A 27022-nucleotide genomic window follows, 5' to 3' on the forward strand; every position below is an offset into this window, starting at 1 on the left:
GTGAATATACTGTATCAAGCTTTTTAACCTATAAATGAAAGGTAATTGCTAGTAGTTATGCTTGGAAAAAAGGGTTTGTTTCTCATTGTATTCACACCATTCTCCTCTAATTTCTGCAGAGATATTTGCAGTTTAAATGAGCCTGAAGCCATGATCAGGGTTGTGGTGCTTAGCTCTTTACAGCTTGGGGAAAAAGGAAGTGCCTGTGTCTGAGTCATTATTTAAAACTAATAATAGAAAAATGTTGATCTACTCAATTTTTTTTCCAGTTACCAGCTAATTGCTGCAAAACAGAAAGATGTTGCAAATCTCGTCTCCTGTAATGAGTAATCCCAGGAGTCTCTTGGTTCCTGCTACATTTACATTTCTTCAGCGGGGGTTCACCTCGCTTTTCAAAGATACAGCATGGATGTTTTCATCTCTTGTCTTTACAAAGTGTTTATTTTTTTCTCTTTTGATTTAAATTTAATTGATATTTAGTATGTGTAGAGGCGGGTGGCTGGGACCGTAGCGCAGATAACTGTGCAAACTTCCTTCCAGCTGTTTCCTCTGCACCTCTTGATCTGGTCCTGTCTCTTCCTGCCCCTCTGACCAGTGCTTGACCAATGTACCCCCGACCAGTGCTTGGCCAGTGTACCCCCATGACGCCAGCTCGCCCTGCAAACCAGCTGCTGCCTCCTCAACCACAGTTGTCCTGGGATTCATGGCCATGGCTTGTCCCAGCCAAGAGCCCAGGAGCATCTTTTCAAGGTCACAAGCTGTCAGTCAGTCAGTCATCCAGAGCAGAGGAGGAAGGGGTTGCAGAGTGTGACCATCATTTTTGGTAGCAAGGTCCTGGTCGTGAAATTGGCAGAAAAGGTGCAAAATGGCTGCAAATCCTGCACAGCAGCTGCTCCATGTGATGGGAAAATATCCTCTCCTTATGGCTGCCTTGTAATTTAACGGCAGTAGAAGGAAAAGCCCTCCTTTCCCTTGTGGACATTGGCTAGAGAGGGGAGACTTTGAACACACCAACTTCTCTCCTCTCTTCCCATCGAAAAGTGTGTAAAGGAGGTAAATTCCAGCATTATGTGCTAATACTGCCCTGCATCCCGCTAAGGTCCAAAACACCCCGTGTGCAAGGTTCAGTGAGCTGCCTGCAGGCTGCCTGCATCCCAATGGCTCCATCAGCCTCCCTAAGAGCTGCAGTCAGGAGAACATATGGATGGTGTAAGGCCACTGAGAGGTCTGTCTTCTATACTTTCCTTCTTTCACCCTGTTAAGTCCAGCCTTCATTGACATATAAGACATTTTAAAATTTGTAGACACGTACCCAGCCAACGTGCTGGGTGCTGTTGGCTCTCTCCTCGTTTCCCGTTGCCACGCTTCAAAGCACTTGCCGGGAGGAGCAGTAGAGCTCAGATGGAGCAGTGGATAGCTTCTGGGTTCAAAACAGCTTGTTCCTTGCTGCTCTTTTCTCTCCCTCCTTCCCCACCCTTCCACCACTGCGAATGTATTGTTAAGAAGTCAAAAGGGATCCAGGCTGCGCTGAGCTTTGTGGTAAGACCGCTGGGTTGCCAGAACTGGGACGTAGCCTCTGGCTTTAGGAATATGCATTTTTTGTGGGTTTCTTGCTCTGTTCTGATGAAGTAAAAGTAGGAGGGGGGAGGAGGAAGAGAAGGACAAAGAGTTCAACCAGCCATGCTTCCTTCCTCCCTGGTTTCCTAAAGGAGCTGGAATTTGGTATTTGACAAATAATGACAGAATGATTGGAAAGGGCAGGCAGTATACATCCGTGCTGGCCTGAAGTCAGAAGGGGGCTAAAAATCCTGGAGTGTAGATGGTTGTGATGCTAGTACTGATTTTATAAGGGGTGGAGAAATGCTTTGAAGCGGCCTATTTGTGTCTGAATAAACCTGGCTTTGTCATTTCACGTTCAGCCTGCAAAGTTATGTCCTGTTCCCCTCCTGTCTTGCTTTTCCCTGGGGCTGACCACTTGGCCAAAGTCAGCACGGAGTCTCTAACAAGGTAGAACCAAGGCACAGATACAAAAATAACCTGGGGTTTGACCAAGATGTTTCCAGCCGGGTAGAACTGAGACCAGCTTTAGTGCTTGCTCAGCGTCAGAGCCAAAGTCTTTACACAACCATTGAACAGGTTTGGTCCCTTTCTGTTTGATACTGGATTCACCGCTATGGTGGGATGTGTGTGACCTTGCCCTGCAGCCCCTCTGTCCTCCGGGGAAGGACTGTCAGGCCTCAGAGCATTTTGCTTTTTGAGCAGTGACATGGCTCTGCCAGCATACACTGTCCTTAACACATGGGTACCTTTGCATCTCAGTAGTTTTTGCCTTAACCCTTTTATTCACTTGTGGTTTAGGGGGACAAAATTGTAGACCCGTTACTGATGGACAACAAAAATTTGCCCTGGGATAACGTGTGAGATGAAGTGTTTTGGCTGCGTGTTTTGCATCCCTCAAGGTGGCACTGAGAGGATGGAGGGCAGGAGATGAATGGCAGCATTGAAAGGGTGGCGAAGAAAAGCTAGTTTGTTCCTTCTTATGTAAGCTGGACCTTCGCGGCAGCCTGCGGGGAAAGCCGGTGACTTGGCAGGGTGCTGCGTGGCTGTGGTACGAAACGATGCCAGGGAGGGTGCGGGGTGTGGTGACTTACAAGCAAGTCGTGTTGCTTGAATTTAAGGGCTTGCCCACGCTGGTCTTGCTTGTAAACCTTCTAGTCAAGGGCAGGAAGGGGAAAAAAAAAAAAAGGCAGAATTTAATAAAGCTATCGATACCTGGCTGGATGGGGAGAGCAGGAGGCGCTGGGTCTGGAGCAGACATAATGCAGCTCTTCTGCTCTCTCCTTGCTGAAATCAAATTGGTGATCTAGCTTGGACTGCAGAGGCTGAGGTTTGCCCTTGCAGGAGCTGGGTAGCATTTGGTGCTGTGGGAGAGCCCCGTGCCAGGATGGCAGCGATGCTTGGCCGGGCGGCAGGGCTGGCCGAGCCTCTCGCTGCAGTCGCTGTGTCTGTGCGAGGCGCCGGGGGAACCGGGGCCGTGTGGCCGCTCCACAGTGGCCCATCTGAAACCCATTTTCTGTTCCTGGGCTCTGACAAATGCCGCTGCCGCTCCCCCCAGCCTGGCTCCTGCGGCAGCGGGGGTCTGTCTCTTACAGCCGCTGTCAGCCGCGATTCCTGTCCCGGGTGCCCCGTGAAACGATTGAGCAAAGCACAACCAAAACCTGCGGTCAGGCTGTCGCACTCAAGAAAAGCTTTTATTTGTGCAGCCTGTGTTGCAGGTAGTGCCCAGCCTTTGGGTCGCAAAGGGCTGGACTGCGGGGGGGGTGAATACACTGAAAAAGTGAGTGACCCCCCCTCCTCCTGCCTGCCGGCTCGCTGCTGGCGCTGGGAATCAGGCCCTGCTGCCTTTTCCCTGCAAGACATGAAGCTCCTTTTCCTTCGTCTCTTCGCCCTGTCCCCTTGTGTCTAGGCCCACCAGTGTCCCCTCAAGTGTCCCGACGTGCCATGTTGCCTTCCTGTGGGGCTGGCGGCGGTGGCCTGATGTCCTCCCGGCCCCGCTTTGTCTTTGCTTTTTGTGGTTTTGACTCATTCAGAGATGGCTTAAAATAAAATACTTAAGAAGTGGAGAAGTTGCAGCGGCTGGTTCCTGTCGGGAGGGAGGTGTGAGATTAGCAGCCCGACCCTTGACAAGGAGGGAGGGAAGTTTCCACACCAAAACCCTCTGGCTGTGGGTTTGGGCACCCTGACTTGCACCCCTTTGAACTTGGGCCTTTCCTGCTCTTTAATGCTCAGAAAAACCGGCTGCCCCACCTGAAGACCTTGTTTCCTTGCCTTGAGAGGCTTTGGGTCACAGTCTCAGCTTCTCTTTTGTCCCTTGTTTCTGCCCGGAGGGCAGCCCCTGCCAGCAGCGGGGGGCAATGTTTGCCGGCAGCGGGGTGCGAGGGTTGGGGCTCTCGCCATCACCAGAAACTTGGTGAATTCAGGAGCAAACCTGACCCTTGAGGCCCCTCGAGAAAGCTGTTGTGATGTTCAATGGGAAGCAATCACCTTCTGCAGGCTTTTTGTTTCTTCGATGTGAGCTGTGTCCACAGGAGGTTTGGAGGTCTCCAGGAGGAGCGGTGCCTTGGGTGGGAGTGTTGGAAGACAGGGCTGCAGCATTCGGCAATAAAAACCATGCAAAACTGCCTCAATCCAGAATTTTCTTAGCACAGGGTGAGTCTGGAAGCTGTTGGCATGAAAACTTTGTATTGATTCAAGAAGTACGTACCCTTCAGAGAGCTCAAGGTCTTGTATGGGTCCATGGGCAAAACCCAGCTACGGAAATGCACAGAGGTCACGGCTCGCTGTCCTGCTCTGTCCCTGGCTGACTTCCAGGCAGCTCGGGATGCAGCGGAGGCACAGAGCGTGCCATCCCTCCGAACACAATGTCTTTCTTTATCTTGGAAAATGCTGGGCATCCTTGAGCAGAGGTTGCTCAGCCAGCTAAGATGGCAGTGAGCGTTAGCAGGGCTCTTGCTTTCCACCTAATGAAGGGGTTTGTAATTTTGTCTCAGGTTCTTATCCTCCAACAATGCCTAATCTGGGTGTCAGACTGTACCAGTATCAAAACACTCCCAGCCGTGCCCAAACCATGTGTTAAACAAATGAGGGAGACTTTTTCTGACCCACCAGGCAGTGCCTTCACGAACCCCATGTTTTATCCCCCAGGCAGATGGATCACACGCAGCTTTGGCAAAGCCACATTTTGTGTCAGAGAAGCTGCAGTTTCAGTGTTTATTTCTCTGTCATTGCCGGAATTCAAAATGGATGGAAGAAAATGCCATCAGGATTGACTCTTTGTTTTGTTTGGACCCTGGACAGGTCTCTGTGGAAAACATGGGAGGAGTGCGGGGGACAGAGAAGAGCCAAGAAGACGTGTCAAAAAGACAGCAGCAGCCAACAGAGTGGTCAGTAGGGAGTGGAGCAGGGCTGGGGATGTGTTTCTGAAGGATAAAAAGGGTGGGGGGAGTTGAGGGTATCTACAAAAAAAATGGGGATGCTATGGAGTGGGTAAAGGCTGAGATGAGCAAGAGGGGCTGCTGAGAAGCCAAGTGCCGTCTGCTGCAGCATGAAGACCTGCCCTGTTTGCTTTTCCAGGGGCGGGAGCAGGGGCCAAAGTAGAGGAAAAGAGAAATAATTGAATAATTAAGTGGTGAAAGCGTATCAAAATACAGTGGGCAAAATCCGAGGGGTTCTGATACACGATGTGGGGTCAGATTATCTGAAATAGACGTGGCTTCATGAATGGTGGTGGGACTTGTAGGCTTGGACCAAACAAGCAGTCATTTAGAGGAAGACTAAAAGTAGCAGTGGGCTAAGGTGCTCTTTGCCTGCGCTGGGAGAGGAAGGCTTGCAGCTTCACCAGCTGTCGGGCTTTGCAAGCAGGGCAACGTCCACAGGGGATGGAAGCACAGGGGAGATGGTGCCAATGACCTTTCACATGCTGTTGGGCACCTCTGTCTGTCTCCAGTTTTTCTTTCTCTCAGCCTTTGCATGCCTTATTGATTTCAGACTCTGTATATTTTGGCTCTTGGGTAAATCAGAAGTATTTGTCACCTTGAATGATCATGCTGAGAGTATAAAGCTTTTTACAAAGCCTTCGGTGACCTTTAGCTAATGGGAAATCAATGAACTGAGTGTATATAAGCATTTCCCAAGTGCTGGGTAATGCTGTGCACAGTTGGGACCCACCTTGGCATAACACGGCTACCCAATAGTGGCCTGGGCATGCAGGTCTTCTGAATGAAGGTTCTTGCATCAGGTCAGGATGACCTAGACTTGTGTTTATTGATTACTTGTGTCATATATTGTGAGTGTGAATGTGTGTGTATGTAAAGTCATGTGTCAGAATCCATCCACAGTCCTGGGCAGGTGAACACATTTGAAACATTTAAACAAACACGTAAGTTTTTGATAGGGTGAAATACATGCAAGTTATGGTCTTCCATTTTCTATATGCAGAAGATCATTTTTGTGCTTACAATTAGTACGTTGCAATGGATTGTCATTTCTAGGATGGTCGCTCCTCCCTATTAACACAGTTTTGTTCTTCAGTTCTCCTAAGCAAGCCCCTGTGGTGTCCCGGGGATGCTTCTGCTGTGCAACCACCAGGCAAAAGTGGGTGTTATGTTGGGTGTGGGACAGTCAGGCTCTGACAGCGGCTGTGGACATCCCTCTGGCTGTACATCCCTGAGCCTGCTTGCTTTTTTCCCATTTTAGTTACCATTAGCAGCCAAGGAGTGAAGCCAGCACACGCAGACACGGCTCTCGTGTGCACTGGCCAGTTTTCACTGTGCGGATCCAGGGATTATAGCAAATCCCTGGTTAGAGGGGTGTTTGGGGTTTGTGTGGTGGGATTTTGGTAGCAGGCAAGGAGGCTGCCGCAGTGGCTCCTGTGAGAAGCTGCTAGAAGCCTCCCTGGCTCCAAGTCGGATCCGAGTCTGGCCAAGGCTGAGCCCATCAGCGAAGGTGGTAGCGCCTCTGGGAGAACAGATTTATGAACAGAAACGTGCAGCAGAGAGGAGATTGGAATGTGAGGGAAACCCCTGTGCAGATACCGAGGTCAGTGAGGAAAGAGGTGGACGAAGTGCTCCAGGTGCCGGAGCAAAGATTCCCCTGCAGCCCGTGAGGAAGACCATGGTGAGGCAGGCTGTCCCCCTGCAGCCCACAGAGGTCCACGGTGGAGCAGGTAGGTGCCCCCGAAGATGGCCGTGACTCCGTGAGAAAGCCTGCGCTGGAGCAGCCTGTGCCTGAAGGACCGCAGCCCATGGAAAGGACCCACGTTGGAGAAGTTCGTGGAGGACTGTCTCCCACGGGAGGGACCCCACAGTGGAGCAGGGGAAAAGTGAGGAGTCCTCCCCCTGAGGAGGAAGGAGCGGCAGAGACAACGTGTGATGAACTGACCCCAACCCTCATTCTCCGTCCCCCTGCACTGCTGGGGAGGAGGAGGGAGAGAATTTGGGAGTGAAGATGAGCCAGGAAGGAGGGGGAAAGGTGTTTTAAGATTTGGTTTTATTTCCCATTATCCTTGTTTTGATTTGATTGGTAGTAAATTAAATTGATTTTGTTTTTTCCCCAAGTTGAGCCTGTCATTTGCCCGTGCCTATAAGTGGTGAGTGATCCCTCCCTGTCCTTGTCTCGACCCATGAGTGTTTTTTTATATTTTCTCCTCATCATCCCACCAGGGCTGGGGGGGAGGAGTGAGCGAGCGGCTTCGTGGTGCTTTGTTGCCAGCTGGACTTAAACCATGACAAGGTGCTGGAAGCTAATCCCTCCTTCAAAATGATGGAATCGGGATCATGTTGGTTTTTCCTCTTCTCATTTAGATGCCTCAAATCTGAGCTTTCTGGATTTCTTGGCTTCTCAAAATAGCATCAGGTTTCCTTCGAAGACCTGCCAGCTGCAACAGAAGAAAGAGTATAGTGTATGGTGGACAGTAAAACTTGTAGCATTATTCCACAGGTACTACTCAATCAAGGCAATTCTCACATTGATTTTGCATCATATACACAGATTTTCCTGGGGCAAGTGAGGGTGCTAGGAGCCAGCCTGAAAACAAAAGCCCTTTGTAAGATCAGGACAAACCCTGTTTCTGTTCTACCCCACAGCACCAGGTAGAGGCAGAGTAGCTGCATGGTGAGGTCCAATTCATGTACCAAAACTGGGTTGAATTGGGACCAGGTCCCCCAGCGCAGTCATGGCTCCAGGCTACGACATGATTTCTGGGAGAAAATCTGTTTAAAATAAGATGCAAAATGTCTTTCATCAGCAAGTGAGAATGTGAATTCAAGATGTCGGGGCAGGTTCCAGATGCTGTTGCACTTTGCATTTATTACATTTTTTAGAGCTTAGCAAAAGGTCAGTATGCTTGGATGCAATTCCTGACTTTTGGAAAGTCTGCAGGTTTGGGAGTAATGCTTTTCATTTTATTTGTAATAGGAAAACAGCCTGCTTTCAAAGTTTGCCTTTGGAATTGAGATGCTAGCTGAAATCTAGCTCTTGAGTTTGTCAGTTTAGGCTAAAAAGACAACTAGGGACACGTTTAGTTGTTTGTTTGGGTTTTTTTTTCTTTTTTTTTTGTTTTTTTTCCTCCAATATACAGGAAAAAGGTTTCAGTATAGATTAGGTTGCTGTTGTCAGTGTTAGCTTTTTTTCTGGCTGTGCTGATTGGAAGGAAATTTCCAATACAGCTTAGTTGCCAGAAACAAATTCTTTGCTGGAACATTTTGGTTAAAATATTCTGACTTGCTCCTTGCAGTGATGCCGTTTAGTGCGAGAACACACGGCAATTGGCTGCTTTGTTCTTAACTCTGAGTTTGAAATTTTCTTTATTTTTGTTGCAGTTTTTTTGCCGGTGTTTGCTTTGGACACGCCTGTTACCACACTAGAGAGACTGTGATGCCACTCAGATGTCCACAAGCAAAGTCTTTCTGTAGGATCCTTTCTTGGCCGTTCTGTAGACCTGTGTAGCACTGGGAGTCGAGAGCAATGGCAGGAGGAATCCCATCAGGATGGAGTTAATATGCTGCTAAAGGACCAACATGTGGGCAAGGCACTGGAGACAACCTGGTTTTTCTCTCATCTCCTGATCTTCTTCCTTCCCGGAGTAAGACCTTACATATTTGCCTTGAGGATCTCATTTGGTGCCTTCCCAGTGAAAATGGGGAAACTACACATGTTTGGCTTGGTGAGCCTGATCCTGGCAAGGCATTTCTGAGGCCATTGTGCTACTGCAGCTCACTGACCCGCAGCTGCAAGGCTTGACAGCGTGGCGCCGAGACATTGCTCTACTCAGCCCTTTTTAGACAGTTACTCAGAGATAGCATGAGCTGGATTTGGATTTGTTTTTCTTCTTTTCTTGTTTGGTCAAAAGCAACGGGGGATATTTCCCCCCTGAAAGAACAGCAGTGTTTGGTTTGAGAAAAGATGAGGTCAAGAAAAGGCAGGAAAAGGCTGTCTCATTGTGTTTTCGGTTACTTGATTGCTTTTTTGCACCTGCACCAGACTTCCACTGGTGAGAACTGGGGCTTTGCTGGGCTCCCAGAACGGTGCTGTCAGAGAGGAAAAGTCTTCCGCTCCACAGTCGCGTCCTGTGTTTTCCTTCTCACTCTGTCATCACTTCACAGAGTAAAATCCCGAGCTCACATCAATCCCTCCAAGGTCTCTGGAGCAGCTCGGAGTGGGCGGCTGTGTCTGCAGAGCCCACTGTAGTGCCGACTGGCTCCATCCCAAAAGTGATGGAGCTGAAATTAGCTCCTCAGCAGGATTTTTCTGGCTCGGAGCTCTATCACAGCTATACCATTTCTACTTCTGCACTTAGCCTGGAGATGGTTTTGCCTCGTGTGCTGTAAAACTGCCTTTAGGATCATGGCATTGGCATAAGCAACTGGGGTTGAATTTATGGGAAGGTAAAGCTGTATTCTTCAGCAAATGCAGCCACCACCTGGCACATAGCTTCTGTGCCTTCCTAAACACACTGTGGCACAGAAGGGGAAGAAAAACCCAGGATTAGCTGCATCAAATCTTTAGGTGTCTTGACTCACGTCAATGGGACTTCATTCCCTATGTCTGGGAAAATGCTAATTCTTAGGCTTTTTGTTTCAGAAACAAAAAGAAAAGAAACAGAAAAGAGCTGGGGTGATGGACAGAGAGCCTTTTCCCTTCACCCCTTGCTAGGGACATGGAGGGAGATTAGCACACGTGCAAGGTCTCGGGCCAGGCTGCAGGGGAGGTCAGCTCTGGGATTTGTACCCGTGCAAGGTCAGCCCCATCCCCTGCGGGCTCCTGCTTTCTGATGGACAGGCAGGGCAGCCAGAGGCCGTAACAGCAATGTGGGGTTTTTGCTGTGCAGCACAGGCTTATCACGAGTTTGGGCTGGAAGGATGCAAGGCTTTTAACACTTTGACATTTACACAGCCACCCACCCTTGTACTCCAGGAGAGTGGAAATCACCAGCAGCGAAGGGATTAATGGGCAGGTGATTTTAAGAGCTCCCTTCCCACTAGGGACATACCTCCTGTTTTTCTCCAGGGAATTTTCTCTCTGCAAATACAGAGAGATTTTTATTTAAGAATAAAAATTTTGGAAGGAAGAATAAAAGAATTTTAAGAATAAAATATTTCTTTTAAGAAAAGAAGGAAAAAAGAATTAAGAATAAAAAAGAATGAAGAAGGAAACAGAATTGACAGGTCACATTTCTGGACTGTTTCAATAGCAGTTTAATACAAATAAATTCCTGTGTGTGAATGTCTTGGAGCTGCCTTTGCATTGCCTTTCCCAAGAGCAGAGAGCACCAGGAATGCAGCTGTATCCAAGGGCTGGGATATATGACTAAGAGGTCGAGGTGAAGGGTTTTCCATTCTTAGTTCTGCAACTGGGTCACCCTCTGATCTTCAGTGAGTCACTTATCTGCTGATGCCTCCAGTTTTCCTGAGGTTACAACTGCTAAGTTGTTTCTAAGGATTCGGAAATGAAACGCCAGACAGATACAGAGAATTACAGAAAACACATTTTAGGTTAATGGCTGCAACAATGAAATGGTTTCAGTTATTTACTACCCCAGGCTGTGGTTACATGGCAAGTTAAGCGAACAATCAGGTTACTGCTGCAGCGCCTGTAGGGAGGTATTGACCCATTAAAAATCTTATTTTGCTGGACACCTTGTACAGAGGTTTTAGTTTATGCTAGTTATCCTTAATCTAAGTCATGCACATTTGGTAGTTTAGTGTGCTGCAGTTGGATCCTTTCCTGTTGTGTTTTTCAGGGATGTGTGGTACGTGCCTTGTATTAGCTCCAGAGCACTGTACCCAAGATTTTCTGCATGCAATAGTCTCTGGATTTTAATAACTTACTGGGCAGGTCGATGGTAAGTTGACAGCTGTCTAGTCCTATTGGCACCTCCTTGGTTTTATTTTGACTTAGGAAACTGCAGTGTGAAGCAGGCTTTTTTTCCTGCCAAATAATTTTTTTCCTAGGGTGTTTTTTTTTTTTTCTTCTTTTCCTATTCCTGCTTTAACTTTGCCTGCTCTGCCTATTTTAAAGGATGAAGTAGGCTAGCCCTTGTTCTCTTTCCCTGCTCCCACACAGGCACCTTTTGAAGAGTACCACAGCCTCAGTTTTGCAGTCTGTGCAGTTTGAATGTGTTAGATACTCTGGTCTCTAACACCAGCTATTAGGGCTGTGTTTAGTCTAGCAGTATTTGAGATTATAGTCGAGCTGGTGGAGCTGGGAGAGGACTTTAGAGATGCTGGAGAAGAAAAGTTATTCCAAGAAACTGATATATCCTCAGGAGCCTCAGGAGCAGCAAGAGAGAGAATAGAAATAGGTTATCTAAAGCCCAGGCAAATAAAATATTCTTATTATAACTCCATGGGCAGTATGCCAGTTCTCTGTAAGCAATATTTCTCTTTGCATCTTGCTTTGCCAGTTAATTGGACATCTATTATTTCATGATTTCAGCAGGAAACATAGCCTGAGTGATGACTTTGGTACCCAGCCCAGTGCTACTGTGCACTTTCTGAGCCCTGAATTGTGGAAACGCTTCCAGTGAGTCTCTGCTCCTTCTCCAAATGTGTACGTGAATTGTCAGTGCTGCGTGGTGACATTTTCTAGGGATGGCGGTTCTGTGACACGCTTCTCCAGCAGACAGCTCTCTCCCTGATGTTCAGGGCCCTGTAAGGATGGAGGGCGGAGGCAGCTCCTCCTTCCCCATCTCCTGCTCCTCTCCCTGCCTTGGGGACCAGTTTTGCGGCTCCCGTGGGGACATCGGGGCGGTTGGAGGACAGAGCCACACACCACATGCAGGGATGTGGCAGCCCAGGGCCGGTCCCCCAATGCCCAGTTCCCTCTGCCAGACTATTCTAGCCACAGTTACATCTAGAAGCATCGGTGGAAGCAGCTAATTTTAAGCTGATACAACTTCTTTAATTTTTTTTCAAGGTCCTGATTTTGTAAACAAGTTTATTTACCCTTCCCACCCAACTCTGGGGTTATCCACACACAGTCAGGGAACAGACCAGAGACTGAGCACAGTCATAGCTGCCTGCCCGGATGCTCCTAATGAATTGTTTGCAGACAAGCTTCAGACCTGCAATTACTCGCAGAAATTATTCAGCAAATAGTTTTGAATAATGAATCCCTTTGAGAAATTTGAGTTGTTTTGCAGGCAGATTCCAGACAGAGAACATGCTCAGAAGTCGTAGCTTTTAATACGTTTTCCCCTCTATTTGCCAGGCTGTGGAGTTGGCATAGCATCCTTTTCGGATACCTTCGCGTAGGATTAAACCTCCACCAGACGTGTGATGCAGGCTGAGAGTGCCCACTCGAGACTCTCCTGCCTGATAGAGCTACAGGCACCCCATGCCCCCAAGTCCCCCCACTTCCCCTTCTCGACAGGGGCCTCGGTTGCTGTTTTTTCAGTCCAGCTTCCCTGGAGTGAGGCAGCGGGGATGTCTTCGCTTATAGATGCTACCGGCAGTGCAGAGCATCAAGGGTTGGAGACCTGGGCCCTGCCTGGTGTCACCCCTTTTGGCCAATATTGCCTCTGTGATCTGCAAAATCGGCACCTTAAATTGCCGTGGGGCCTTTGAGCAAAGGAGCTATAGAAGTGCAAAGAGTCAGGAGAGGTCTGGGTGAGAATTTGACATCTTGTGAGCTAAAAGAAGAGGAGAAAGCAGTTTGTGAGCTCAAGTTTCTGTGGGTTTGTTCCAGCTCCCACCCACCAGACAGTGAAACACGGTGTGTGATGTTTTAGAGCTGGGGGATGGAGAGCTTTTGGCAAGGAAGGCAGAAATTACTGACACCACTTTGTGAGCTGAGGCTGCTCGGTCCCCGAGTCCTGTCGAGGAGCTGATTACTGTGGAATAAGAAGATGACACTTGCCAGCAGGGAATCATGAGGGCAAGGAGCTGAGAACCTGGCTTTTTTTTTTGGCAAGTGGCTTTCAGTCACCTGCTCTGGACCCTGCAACTGGCCAAAGCAGTGGATGCTATAGGAGGGACAGGGCAGAATCTGGTAAGTGTGCTGGTAAGTGAAGGATACCAGTCCTGGGGTGAAGAGGAGAGTTCAGCCTGGCAGCACAATAATGTAATGGTTAAATATTGGGGCCTGTCACTTACATGGCCCTAAATCTTCTGTATCTGATTTTACAGACCAGGGCAAGGCTCTGGCACCAAAGGGGAGAGGAGACATGATTCCCACCAAGAGATCTGGGTGGGAGATGCATTTGGGGTAAGGCTCGGGGTGTGGTTCGGATGACCCCTGTGCACATGCAAGAAGGAGCAGTGGGACTCTCCCCTTCATGAGACAAACCCTTCAGGGTCAGGGGCCGGGGACCCTTCAGGGCAAAGGAGAAAGATTTGGGAGGTTGTGATGTCTGTCCTCTCCTCCACACGTGCTCCTGTCCCCCACAGTCAAGGGATGGAGGTCCATAAAAACAGAGGTGGCATTGCCACAGCAACAGGGTTTGTGCATCCTCACCCAGTGCCCCACAGGACAGATCTCCAGGTTATCTTCCACTTACCCGTGAGCAACCACTGAACCAGGGCTGGTTTTCAGCCCTCCCAGGGATTTGCCTTAGTGAACGCAGCAGCTGCACTTTTTCCACCCCAAAGGGGATGTGGGAGGAGGAGGAGAGGGGAAAGTCAAAGATGGCATGGAGAGGTGTGGGGGAACCATGCTGCCAAAATGGTCCGGTCTTCATTTTGGAGATGCTGAAGGGAGAGGCTGGTGCTACTGCCTGTGCAAAAAGCTTGTGGATGTCCATGGACCACATGCCGCACGTTTGCTTCTCCCGTGCCCATCGCAAGGAGTCAGTGTATCTTTGTAAATAGATAGGCTGTGCTCTAATCCGGCACCGTTGTTTGCATATTTGAAGCACTATGGCCACAATCTGTCAGCGGGAGAGCAGCGGTAAAGGAAACAGCTTTAGACGCTCGTACGCAAATACCTCCACCTGAAGGTAGGACGGGAATACAAATTAATTCGTGTCTCTGTTGGGCTCTATGCATTTAGACTTGCAAATTCTGCATTTTCAGCTGCGTTTGAAAAACACCCCAAAGCTCCTACAGCCCCTTCCGAAGGGGCCGAGATAGGAAATTCCCTTTCTCGGGATGTTTTGCCACCTAGTGCCCGGCTGGGAAATCTCAGCCGGCAGCCTGCTGTGGGCAAAGCTAGGGCCTTGTGGAGGTAAAAGCACCGGGGATGACTTTTTTTAGGAAAGCATAAATATTTTAGGAGGACAAAGTGATGCAGGAGCCTAGATTTCAGGAATTCTGTGGGTGAGACTTATTGGTAGCCAACAGCGCTTATTGGTATCTCGTTTCTGACAGCAGACCTCAAAATCTTAAATTGTTCCACTGCTGTCATTCCTCTTGCATCTCTGCAAAGGCAGTGGTGGAAAGTGTGAAGAAAGGAGAGGAGCAAAGAGCTGCTGACCTGGGGGATGAGTAGGACAAAGGGTGGTAGAGTTGGATGTGAAGAGAAATGGCAGAAAGGACAGGGATGAGCTGGGAGAACATCAGGCAAGGAAATAAGTTGCACCAGTCATTGGTCTGGGTCTGTCTTGGTTCCCTCATCCTTCAGACAGCAGCTCGTGCCTGCTGCCCGAGTGTGTTGTAGATCTGGAGCTGATGGTGGGGCTGAAGCTCTGAAGAGGAAGCCCTCTGCCTTGTTTTCAACTGGCCAAGAGCACATCTCACTGCTGTTCCCCTGCTGCACAGGAGATGCTTGAAGAGATGCTGGTGATGGACGAGTCCTGTCTGTGTGTAGCAGGATGTTTGTCAGATAGCAAGGGAGAGCAACGACACTACTGACCCAGACAGACCCAATACCAGAACAAACTCCCTGTCTTCCTGGAAGGCAAATAATATTAGCTGGGAAGCGAAGATGGTTTCTCTCTCTCTCATTGCTATGACAGTTTGCAGATGATGGACAAATGCCCTTTTGGTGGAAAGGGTGAGGAGGCAGAAGATAGAGATGGAGCTTAAGAATAAAAAATAAGCACAGCCTGCCAGAGCATCCTATTTGTCCATTAGTCGATGTGTCAGCTCTTTCATTTGCCACATGTCCTATAGCCAGGGCATGAGCAGCACATACAGCCACTTCTGGCATGGGGATTTGGCATCTCTCACCATCACCAGGTTTCACTGGGAAAGGGGGACTTGGAGAGCCACTGTCAGAGGTGAATTCCTGCTGCTATGAGACGCAGCCTTAAAATGGCACTTGGAAACTGCTGAGGAACAAACATCGCAGTGCCTGGGCAATGGCTTGGTGCTTTTCCTAGCCAGGAGCTGACTTAGGAGAGAAAGTCCTGTCCTAAAGAAGCCTCCCACAAGCATCCTGCCTGCATCTGGAGGATGTTCCTGGAGAGACAGGCATCCAAACTGGGTGCTTCTCTAGCCGGGGGACCAGGCTGCCCAACTCTGGCATTAGCTAGCATCATCACGGCATCGGGTCCTGTGGGTAGCTCAACAGCAAGGATGGGCAATTGCCTGCATGTTCTTCTGCTGCATTGTATTTGTGCTGCCAAGTAATCTGGTGCTGCATGCACCCCATACGACCAAACGCTTTGTGCTCACAAGCATCAGATTTTTCAAAGCTATTAGCCTCCTAAATATGCCAATAGGTGACTAATGGCTTCTAAGTGGACTATGCTCTAACAAACCTGAGACGTACAAAGGGGCTGAGAAAAGACAGGAGAAGGCTCAGGGCTTTGTATCATTTCAAAAAAAGCTGCAACTCTCAAGTGTTTTGAAAGAATATGTTTAAAGTCTAATATTCATTTCTAATGAAAAGAAAAACCTGAAAGAAGTACCTGAAATATTTCAATTACTTTATCGATTGGTATTATAAAGTATATGTTACTAAACCATGTTCTGTTGTGGTTCTGCAGCAACTGATAAACAGCATCCTTGGCAAGTGTTTTCACAAGCTCCTTCTTTATATTCCTCTAGTTTGCAAAATGCAGGTCGGTGGAGTTCAGCTTACCCCTATCTATTTATCTTAAAAGCAAAGTACAAAAATATCACTGTAGCAGATACACGAATCATCTCAAGTAGTATCCTGATGGTCTTAAAAATAGAAATAAGAAATTACAGAACATGGTCATCATCAATGGCTGGAACAAAAATAGAACCATTGCTATGCACAGGTTTTTTTAAAATTGTTTTGCAAGTTTTAAGCTCATACAAAATCCAGTTTTTCTGTTTGCTTTAAAAGCTCAGGTATCGGGGGAGCCTAGGTCAGAGCAAAGATAAGGCCTTTCTCCCCATAAATGAAAGTTGATGTAAGTAACAAAATCCATGTCTCTGACCTGTGAGAGACACCAAGCTGGTACATGGGGAAGAAGCTACAGTTCAAAATCACCATCAGAAAATCTTTTCCAAATTGTTTTATCTCCAGCTGGGAAATGTGGTGAAATCCAGACTTTTCTCACGCCTCGCAAAAATTGGCGGTTGAAGTAGCTCACCTATAAATAATTTAAGTTCCATTTATATGGAACGAAGATTCCAGTATCTCATCAGGTCATCATAAAGACCATCAACAACTTGTATCCTGTTTCATCACAAATCCCTGTGGAAATCCCCTTTTTTTCCTTGAGATGCAGTGCTGTAGTCTTGATGTGAGCAGGCGTGGGATGCAGGGCAGCAATTCTGCTGAGGCATCAACTAGATTTCAAAGCTGAATTCTAAAAAAAACCCTCTCAATTTGTCTATATGTTACAGAAACATGGGAATTAAATTTAATGGCCTTTCTTTGTAGAGTCCAGAGACTCAGTAATTTTAATGCTGGATTCTTTTCAAGCTGATTTTTAATTTGACATTACTTTTTAAATTGGGTTGCTTACAGAATGGCTGGATGGTGCAAATTACGGATGGGCTAGGAATCCTGGGCTGTTTCCTATGGAGATGGAACAAGACAAAATACAATGAACCACCATTTCAGATATCCCAGAATTCACTATCAGGACACTGGAGTGTCTCTAGGGCACAGTGACATGCAACTGCCATGGAGACCTGGGTCATAAAAGTACTAATAGCTCCTCAGTAGTCTAATGAGGTATCGCCTTGGAGCAGCAGACCTAGGCAAATGCATGACTTCTATTCATTTCATATAATCTTAAGGATCTCTGGACCAACTATGTCATGGAGAAGTTTATTACTTCTTCAAGAGCCACAGAATCTGTGATGGTGGAGATTAAATCCAGATATCAAACGTTCCAGGCATATACCCGAAAGCAGTCTTGTGAAAAACTTGGATTAGTGTCAAGCAATTTAACAGAGGACAATACCAAACTGGCATCTTCTTATTACGATTGCTTCTAACTTTACCTTACTCAATGACTAGCACAGTGCATAATTCTCTAGGAGCAAGGTGCAAGTGTTTGGGAATTTTTTATTTAGTCTATGAAGCCTGGAAGGAAAAGATTAAGGCTGTGCATTCTTTGTAAGAATACTGTGAGGTCTACTTCTATTGACGAAGCTGCCTTTGAAGAGAGCAGAGGTGAATTCCATGCCCTGCGGAGCTGGAATGCCTGGGAGATCAGGGCTTGGGAGGAGGACTTTTGTTGGAAATCCGTGCTTACCTTGGGGATGTGAGGCAGCAAGGGCATGGGTGGCCACCTCTATGACATGGTGGAGGGGCTGGGTGCTTTCATGCATGCCAAAGGTGAGGCCTGGAGCCACCAAAGAGCACAAGGATTAGGCAGCTTGGAAGCCAGTGACATCAACTGAGAGCGAGTCCAGCAGGGAGGCTTTTATGAAGGTGTTGTGTATACTGTATGCTTTAATTTAGACCCTTCTTCTGAATTGGCTCTACACCCTTTCCAATGTGTGGATTGAAAGAGAACTAGTTCAAAAGCAGTTACCTAAAATTTCTGTTGGATTTAGGTTTATGTTTCTTGGATGTAGGAGGAGAAATGTGCACACAGCGTTTCCTAGTTAAAAGCTAGCATGCTGTTCATGTGTTCTCACCGGAAAGAAAATACATGTATCCTACTTTGCTATTTTATTTGAAGACTACAGAAAGAAAGAACCTGTGGAAGAGGGTCTCTTGTCTGTTTGCAGAAGACTCTGTGAGATGGAGCCAGTAGCTCTTCTGGATTTTGCAGATGCTTTTGTGCATCTTGCATGTTGACAGTCCAACGTTACAGTCCGACCCTGTTCTGCATTCACTTGTGTCTGTCCGATACCACAAATGACTCCGATTTCAACTCCACCACTTCTCAGCTCTTTCTGTTGACACCCAGTAGATGGTGCCACCATGTAGCACATTTGTTCGAGCGGGTTCTTATCGGAGGCTATTTATGTTTGCTTCAAGGACTGCACATGTCATGATCCAGCAGAATTCCTTCCTTCCCCTCTATAAAGAGTTTTTTCCCCAGGTCTTGAATATGACCCCAGAAAGCATTTATACCTTTAAATGATCCCTATTTTCCTCAGGCCATCTAATTAGCATCATTTTTACTGTATAAATATTTAGGAAAATAAGCCCAAATTGTGATCATTCATTTTTAAATTTCTATAATTTCACTGGCTTTTCAAGGTTTTTGAGTAAAATTCAGTGCTCAGATTTTGTATTGGGCTAGAAGCTACTCTTAGAAAAACTCTATGAAGCACGTGGTTCTGGAGAAGCAATTTTGTGAGTGAGTGCTCAGCATCCTCAGTCACATCTTGACGAGAGTCTTAGGTCTCCATTTTCAGACTCCTTAGAAGCATATTTGCAACCGCTGAGAGATCCACCGTTGGTTTTATCTCTGGCCAGGCTGGAAGTCGTAGCAGCTAATTTCTCGTAACCAGAGCTGACAGCAAAGAAACAAATGGTGACCTCCATTTCTGGCTTAGATATCTTCTGCTGCATCAGCCCCAGAATGAGAATACCTTCTGTGCAGCACAAACGCTTTGATAATTCAGGCTGTCAGCTTGTCTGCAAAAGGCAGAAAAGAAGATATGAGAGAAGGCTTCCCTGTGGCCAAAACACAATACTTCATTTCTGATCCTTTGTTGGCTTTTTTTGTTGGAAGTTTCACCTGTGGAGCATTTGGGTTTTCTGGGTCTCAAAGCATGGCTTTCCTTTAGCAGGCTGTTTAAATATTTACCTTCTCTGCCCTTCCCATCCCACCATACTTCAAATCAGAGAAGGGAACATTTATCCCCATGCAGACTGGAAGATGCTTTGTCTGAGCGAGTAACAAATATTTGCAGTTTAATAAAGACTGAAGCTTTCAGTCTTTGGGAACATGTATTTCAGCCTCAATTTGGAATAGGTGATGAGGTGATTACTAAACCCTGGTTGCCATGGGGAAGGGAGGAGGGTGATAGCTTTTTGATTGAAGAAACTGAGAGGTACGTAGAGTAACTTATTACTAATATGCGCTCAAGGTGCACTTGGCATCAATGCATCTTATGGGGAGCAGCAGTCAGTTTTCCTGACATCTAAGGAGTCAGCTTTAGCAACATTAGTTATTGATGCTGAAGGTCAGCTTTTCATGACTGGCCATTCCTTGTAACGTCCCTCGAATTTTGTGCAGCTGTGGGAGTGATTCCCGCAAGGGTGGTTGATTGAATTTGTGAGCGGTTCAGGGGTGCTCACAAATCAAGCAGACAGCTGACCACCTACAAACAGGCACTTTAGCAGCACAAAGCATCAGTACAAAATGGAAACTGGAGGCTGAGGGCTTCCTAATAAGTCAGATTATCGAGCCAGCATGCTGGAGAGCAGCTCCTGCCTTAAAATTCAAAGAGCTTAGAAGGAAAGCTGTACAGTGTTGGGGCTGTTCCTGGGGTGCAAAGATGCCCCAGCTGAGCCGTGTGTTTGTGTTTTGGTGCTTGGAGCACAAGGAAGAGGCTGGCTCCTTGATTAGATACACCAGGCTTGACTATCTGCTGGTGCTGAGAGGTACTGAGCACCTTCATCCTTTCCTACCCCCCCTCTCCTGCAGAGCGTGGCTGAGGGCTGCTCTTGGTGTCTTGTTTCTCTCTGAAAATGGGAAATGAAAATTTGGGGTGCAACCATTGAAAATATGGGCTAACTCCTGCCTTCTTTACCGGTTGTCCCCCCACTATTTCTGTGGGGCTCCTGCACCACACGCAGGTAACAAGCCAGCCTGTTTGCCCTGGGTCACTGTGGGTTTTCTGCCTTACACTTTTTCTCTGCTTAGTGCTTCTCATATTGGAAACAGCCCCAAAGTAGCCAGAGTCTTTGGAATGACACTTAATTCTCTTATCATTGTCCTTAATGATCAGACAGCGGTGGAGACACGTCACCGTAATTGTGTTTGTCTCCTTCACTGGCTTTTCCTTGTAAATTTGTTCCTTGCATTTGTTTCTGGATGGCAGATGTGTTAATGGCTGGGTAGTTTGAATGTGTTTATCTTTTGTGTGCTGTGTATTTTGGATATAGAAGGAGTGAGAAGACATAAGCACATAGAAACCACTTCTGCATTTATGCCAGTAGTTCAAAGATTATAAATATATATGAGAGAGTTTCCGTGATTATGAGTATATTTTAATATTTTGTTTAATGCATTGAGTCTCTGGGGACGAGACAAGAGAAAACCTCATTTGTATAATTTAAACAGCTAGCAATAAAAATAGGAGCAAAGAAAGGACAAATTAAATAACCATGCTTTCAAATGTATGCAGATAGCATTTCCTTTGAGGACTCAGTCCTTGCAACAGAGTCTGTACTCCAGGGCTCCAGCCCGTCCTCTCCTGGACCAAAACCTTGGGATGTGGAGCCTGTGGGATCAGACTCCCGGCATCTCCTCGGGGATGGCAGGAGGGAAGTCAAGTCCCAGCTCATGCGGTGGCACAAGGGAGGCATGGAGAGAGTTGCTTGGCATTTTCCATTTGAGGGGACCATGGAAAGGACAGCAGGGACTGCCAAAGGCAGTCGTCCTCCCCTTCCCCTGGGTGGATGGCTGACCATCACGTACTAAGGGAAGAGGCATAATAGAATGAGACAAATTCATGTAGTCCCCATGTTGGCTATGTGGTTCTTGAAGCAGCTCCTACTAGCAGCGGAGGTACAGACGTGTGCTCACCTAAGGTTACTTAATTTATGGTTTTTTCTTGCTGCTTCACAGTCTATGCTGTTTTCAGCTCTGTATCCAGCTCTTTCTTCAGGGTCACACTCCATAATCTCATCCCTTTATTTGCAGATTTCTCTTATTCCAGCACAGAACGCCAAGGAAGAAGAAGAATAAAAAAATGCTTAACTTTTCTCACAGTTGAGAAAGGACTTGGGGAAAAAAACCCAACAATAATCTATCAAAACATTTCCCATGGGCAAAGGCTGCTTGACCAAACACGCTCAGGCTTATCAGCAAAAATGAAATGCTACTTTTCTCTTTCTCACTCCTTTTGAGTTCTTCTCACCACAACTCTGCTCCCACAGGGCAGGATATGGACCTTCATCAGAAAGTGCCATGCCCTGAGGATTTCCTCCAGTCACTTCCAGTTGCCAACATCAGAAGAGTCTATGGGTTATGGGCCATAATTCTGTGCTACAACAGCAGGCAGCAATGAATGCCACTGGTTGCCTGCGTTTTTTTAACAGCTTCAAGTCTGCAGTTAAGAAATTTAAGGTCTTGCTGTCAGGTTGCATTGTACCCTCGCAGCCAACCGAACCTGGAGCGAGGAGCTTTCCCTGTGTCCTGGCAGTGTGTCTCTTGGCTTCCCTTGGCAGTGGGCATGGAGGAAGGGGAGCTGCTCCGTTACCACTGCCAAGACCCCTGCACCCATCACTGCTCCCCATTTTCCCAAGTTTCACTTTTTGCTTGATGGACCAAAAGACTAGGGAAAGAATTTGCTGTTGCTAGGAGTTCTGCCTTCCAGTTCTGGCAGGAAGAAAAGCTTCAGTGTTTCCATGACAATTTTGGCAGCTTTCTGCCTTCTGGGCTGTCCTGCCTGGACTTCAGGAAGGGAACTGGGGACATGAGATCAAGAGTATTTTGTTATTTTACTTGAGAGCAAAGACTTTCCCACCCGACACAGCCTTCCTGCACTGTACTTGCAGATGCGGACATGTGGCTGCTGTAAATGTGTTTTTCTTCTGGGACCTGTGTCTGTGTAGATCCATTTCACTCCCCACAGTTGGTCCTGTTTGACGTGATATTGGTTAAGCCATAAATTTCCGTTCACAGCCTGTGGTCACACAGATATTCACTGATTTTTGGAGGGACCAAGTTTTGAACTTGATATGCCTATACCATTATTGGCTGGGAAGTATACTTACATGTAAGTATTCTTTATTTCTGAAGTATACAAGAAAAGCCCATATAGATGGAAACCTATTTATTCCTCATTATCTTAATTTTCACTGCAAGAGGCTGCACATCATCAGGCTGCTGCGTTGTTCCCGGCAAATGGCAGCCTCAGGAAGGGGCTTAATACTCCTCGCAGCAAATTGCTGGAGGACTCCCTGGAGAATATAGTTGCCTCTTTGGGCCCCTGAGGATCTGTGTGGAACAAGCAGATGGCTGAAAAATATCCAACCTTGAGACTTGAAGGTAACCTGAAAACATTAGTGAGAAATTCACCTTTCTGCAGGGAGAAAAATGAATACGATGCAGCTCAGACCTCTTGGAAAGATCTAATGTGGTATTTATTTCAGATATAAATTTGACTATATAAAAATGACACCTTTGTACTCGGCCTCTGGTGCTGGATCCAGCTCTGACTTGTAAATTAGGGGTAGATCCATTAAGTCAATGGAATTACAGCAGCTGCTGTGGTAGCAGCCTCACCTTGACAGTATTTCATTCACTGTGGGCTTCAGTTTACTATCCTGCTGGTATAAATAAGAAGAAACAGCCGAAGTCAACAGTTGTGGAGAGGGAATGAAAGAGAAGCAGGATCTGCATGCCTTCAGACAGCAGATAACCTGGGCACACTCTCCTGCCCAGGTGAGGCACCGTCCCCACCGCCTCGCCGGGCACTCGGGAACCGTGCTGGAGCGATGGCATCAAAAATGTTTTTGCACAAACTCTTGATCATCCTTTCATGTTGCTGCATGAATGTACCCCTGCACCTCCTCCCTGATGTGCCAGGGTCACCACGTGGACCTCATGGGGCTGCTCGTCCCACCCCAGCCTATTTCTCCTCCTGCTCGCAGAGGAGTGGACTGCAGCTTTGCCCCTGCCACGAAGATTTAGAAGGAGGATTTTTGATACTTTTCTCATTTCATATCTTTTTCTTGATGCATTTCTGCCAGAGGCCGTGTTATGTCGTTAGCTTTTGAAGGAGAACATCCCATGCTTCGTGGAGACTTTATGAGCCAGCCCACTCCAAATACTGACCCGCACTGCAAGGCTATGCAGGAACGCCTTGTTTTCTCCCATGCTATCCAGAGCCCAGAATAACAGTCTGAAAAAGCAGAAGTGCTGGATGGAGCCTTAGGAAATCCGGGTTCAGTTCTCAGCTGAGGGAGGTAATTAGGGAGGTTACACAGCCACTCAGCAATTACGCTGACATCTCAGGTGCAGGTACCACTTACCTGCTGCTGGTTGTGCACGTTCGTGCTGGAAATGGTCTTCCTCCAGGCACATGGCTTTGTGAGATCCTTGGGCTGCCTCTGGTAATGATTGCTGCAGATTTAATAGTGTTATTAGTTTAGCCAGTCAGACCTTTATCAGAAGAGATTAGCAGGTGTGTGACAGCTTTAATATCCTTGGCAGCTCTATTTCTTCCCCAGTAATTGCCTTAAGATGGTTCTATTTCACTGTCTGGATTTTCTTTCAATCCCCTTTTTACTTTTTAGCTTATTTCCTGAATGTTTTGCCACATTTTCCTTCCTCACACCGAGAAATAGCAGCTCATGACTTGTGAGCACCTGGTAATGGAATACATCTGCCTAAAGACTCATTCATACAGCTCTTTAATTCAGCAGCTCCATTCTCGTGGTGAATGGCTGAGGAGAGGAGAGCAGGGGTTGACTGAAAACACCTCAAGTGGAAAACAAAGAAAGGCAAAGACTATGCGACACCTGGGGTAGCAGCATGTCCATGCAGCCACCCAGAGATGCTGGAGCATCACCGGCTCATGGTCGGCAAATCCTCGCAGCCGCTTTCCGCAAGTTCGGCCTCGCTGCAGTGATTGGAAATGAGATTAGTTCAATCTCCCCAGCCTGCACCGGCCAAATGCAACAGATCTCCGGGCTGCGGCCAAGCCTGTTTCATGGAGCACAGGAGCCAGCCTGGGAATCCTCCTCAGTGGCTCTGCTCGAGGACATCGTCCTTGGTGTTTGGCGGTACGGAGCTGAGAGACTCAGCTTGGCCAGGCACCAAACAGCCAGCTCTTGCAGGGGCAGGGGAAGGCCAAGCTGCCAGGCAGCCAGGACAGCAAGAGCCAGCCCGTCAGCAGTGCTGACTGCTCACTTCTCTGCAAATTGGACCCAGAGAGCCTGGCAGAGTGCTGCGGCTGGGAAACGCCTGCCTGATTAAGGAATGACTAAAGTTTGGTGACTTTATCCTGTAGTCCACACAGCATTTTGTGCCCCACAGTATCTGTCTGTTATCATAAAAACTCACAGAAGCAGGGGTAAGGCATATGGGGACAAGCTGTTAATTTCTGGATCTTTCAGGTGTGGAAATATTTCATGTGTGTTTTTAAAAATAAAGTCTCCTCGGGTAATTTCCCCTCCAGTTTGCAATATAAACCAGCTGTCTTAGGGTGCAATGAGGTAAGAGGGAAAAGGTTGGACATAGAAAACATTTAAAATCAAAGGTCACATTGCAGCTCCATGAGACTTCTCCTTCCCCGTGTGGTGAGGATAATCACAAGGCAATCAGTGCCCCTGCTCTGGCAGTCCTGAGCCAGCTCTTTACCAGTGTGCTCAGGCACTGATTTCTTCAGGGGGTTTCTTGCAATCAGCAAGAGACACCAAACAGGAAAACTCTGGTGTAGATTCCTCACTTGGAAAAATGTTCTTTGCAAGCGCTGCATCTATCTTTATTGCTGAAATATTTTAAAATTATTATTTGAATAAAATATTAATGAAAGATTTGAATTATATGACTGCCTCACAATCTTTAGTGAGTGGGAAGGTAGAAAGTGGGAAGGTAGAAAGCAACATCCTTCCCTCTCCAGATCGGGCACTTATCCTAGTGTGGCTCCTCCTCTGCCCCAGACCAGGTTTTCCAAGTTGTTTCAAGCTAAGAGTGAAAAAATCCCTAAATCAGGGCAGCCAGGATCCTTTGTCATGGGCTGGCAGGGAAGCTTGGGGGTGGGCAGTTGCATGAGACTTTACAGTTGCGTTGTGTCAGTTCTGAGCCCTGGGACTTTGCCTAAAGATGTTTAGCAGGCAGAGAAGGCAACTACTGCAATTCCTGTGCTCCTGGGGCTGACCTAACCAGTAGTCATTCATTCCCAGAAAGTTTGGGAAAGTCTTCTATGATCCCCATATCTGCCAGGCAAGCAGTACTTACCTGGAGGCTGACTTTCCCAGAGGGCTCCAGCGATCTCTTTGGTTGTACCTGCTCATAGCTGCTCTTTTATTTGTTCTTCTAGCAGCCGCCAGTGATTTATTTTCATGCTGAATATAATCACAAAGGTAAACTGAGCTGTGCTGATTTTTTCCTAGAAAATTCGCACTGTTAGTTCTCTGGTTCTTTACAACAGGGGCATCACAAGGCGCTGGAAACCCAGGCAACTCCTGTGCTCTCCCCATTCTTTTAGATATTTCAAGTCAGGAGAGCTCAGGTGTTTGTGTATGGGATGTGCTGTGGTAGGAAAAGTGCGGGAGCAGACACAGCAACCATGCTGGGGGCTGCTGGTGTTGCAGATAACTCACCAGCCAGCTTCCATCCTAGTTTGAATCCCAGCATCAAGAAGCATAATATGTAAAATACCAACAGGCAGGAGTTTCATTTTGGAGGACATTCTTCTTTCTGGGATGCTCAGGGTTGTTGCAGTGAAGGTGCTGACCCACCGAGAGGGCTGATGAATATTAGAAGAGGGATGGATCTGTTATTTCTGTTGCGTTGCACTGGAGTGGGCACCATGCACCATCCGCTGGGACTGCTCAGCTCTCACTCTGCAAGTGACTGCGTGAGCATTTCTCAGCCTGCGCTGTGTCAGCATTAATGTGTCCTACCTCCAGATGACTGTCCTGCGAAGTTTTACTCTTGATCAAATTATGCTAGGTCTGAAATCATCCCCTGCTCTCCCTCTTTAAAACGGCTAATGTGGAGGGGGTGTTTCATAGGGACGTAAGAACAAGGGTATTGAATAGACCAAATGATGCTCAGCCCAGCATCCTGCTCCCAATGGTGGCCAGTAAGACGTGTCCTGAGAAGGAGCAAGAGTGGAAGTTATAGGTTATGTACCCAATGCCCTGTAAGCCAGAAATTGCATCATTGTTTTTAATAGCCCTTGATGGTCTTTTCTGCTGTGACCAGTCTCCTCCTGAACCTTTTTTATTGCTTTCAGCCCTCACCACCTCCTCTGCCTGTGAGCTCGGTTGCTGCCGCGGTGTGAGAAAAGGTGCTGCCTTGCCCTTACACATGCAATCTAATCATTTCACTGGCTTCCCCTGAGTATTTTATTATAAGAAACAGTGAGTCATCATTCTCCATATGAGAGCTACATAACAGTCATCATAGTATGTACCTCTATGCTACCTTGTACGAGAGATTATCTCTTTTTTTCATCTCTTGAGTGGTTCACAGGCAGAAAATAAACCTGTAGCATCTTTGAGACAATACTGACGGTACAAGAACAGATGATGGAATATTCCCAGAGAGAGTTACCGAACAGCAACTCTCTGTAAGCCCTTACCGCAGCAAAGGGATTCAACTAAAGCTGTTTTAAACATCCCGTTTTGGTAATATGTTAAAAAGCTTGTATTGATTCAAATGGCAAAGCAGAGAAGACCTGTGGGGGGAAGAGTGGGACTTACATGTATTAGCAGCATTGCTGTGGGAAAGCATTGTCCTCGAGACATCTAAAATTCACATTTCCAGTCTGCCTGGGTGCATTTAGCGAGAAAC

At 47.2% G+C, this 27022-nt stretch overlaps 1 long non-coding RNA gene across 1 annotated transcript; it reads left to right on the plus strand.

Annotated features, from left to right (window-relative positions):
• The first annotated feature begins 621 nt into the window (after positions 1-621).
• On the plus strand, positions 622-26842 carry LOC138690546 (uncharacterized). Its single transcript, XR_011329345.1, has 3 exons — positions 622-1539; positions 4858-4943; positions 26692-26842. It is a non-coding gene; the product is annotated as an uncharacterized lncRNA (long non-coding RNA).
• The last annotated feature ends 180 nt before the right edge of the window (positions 26843-27022 follow it).

This window comes from Haliaeetus albicilla, chromosome 22 (genome assembly GCF_947461875.1).
Source record: "Haliaeetus albicilla chromosome 22, bHalAlb1.1, whole genome shotgun sequence".
In the NCBI taxonomy this organism is placed as follows: Eukaryota; Metazoa; Chordata; class Aves; order Accipitriformes; family Accipitridae; genus Haliaeetus; species Haliaeetus albicilla.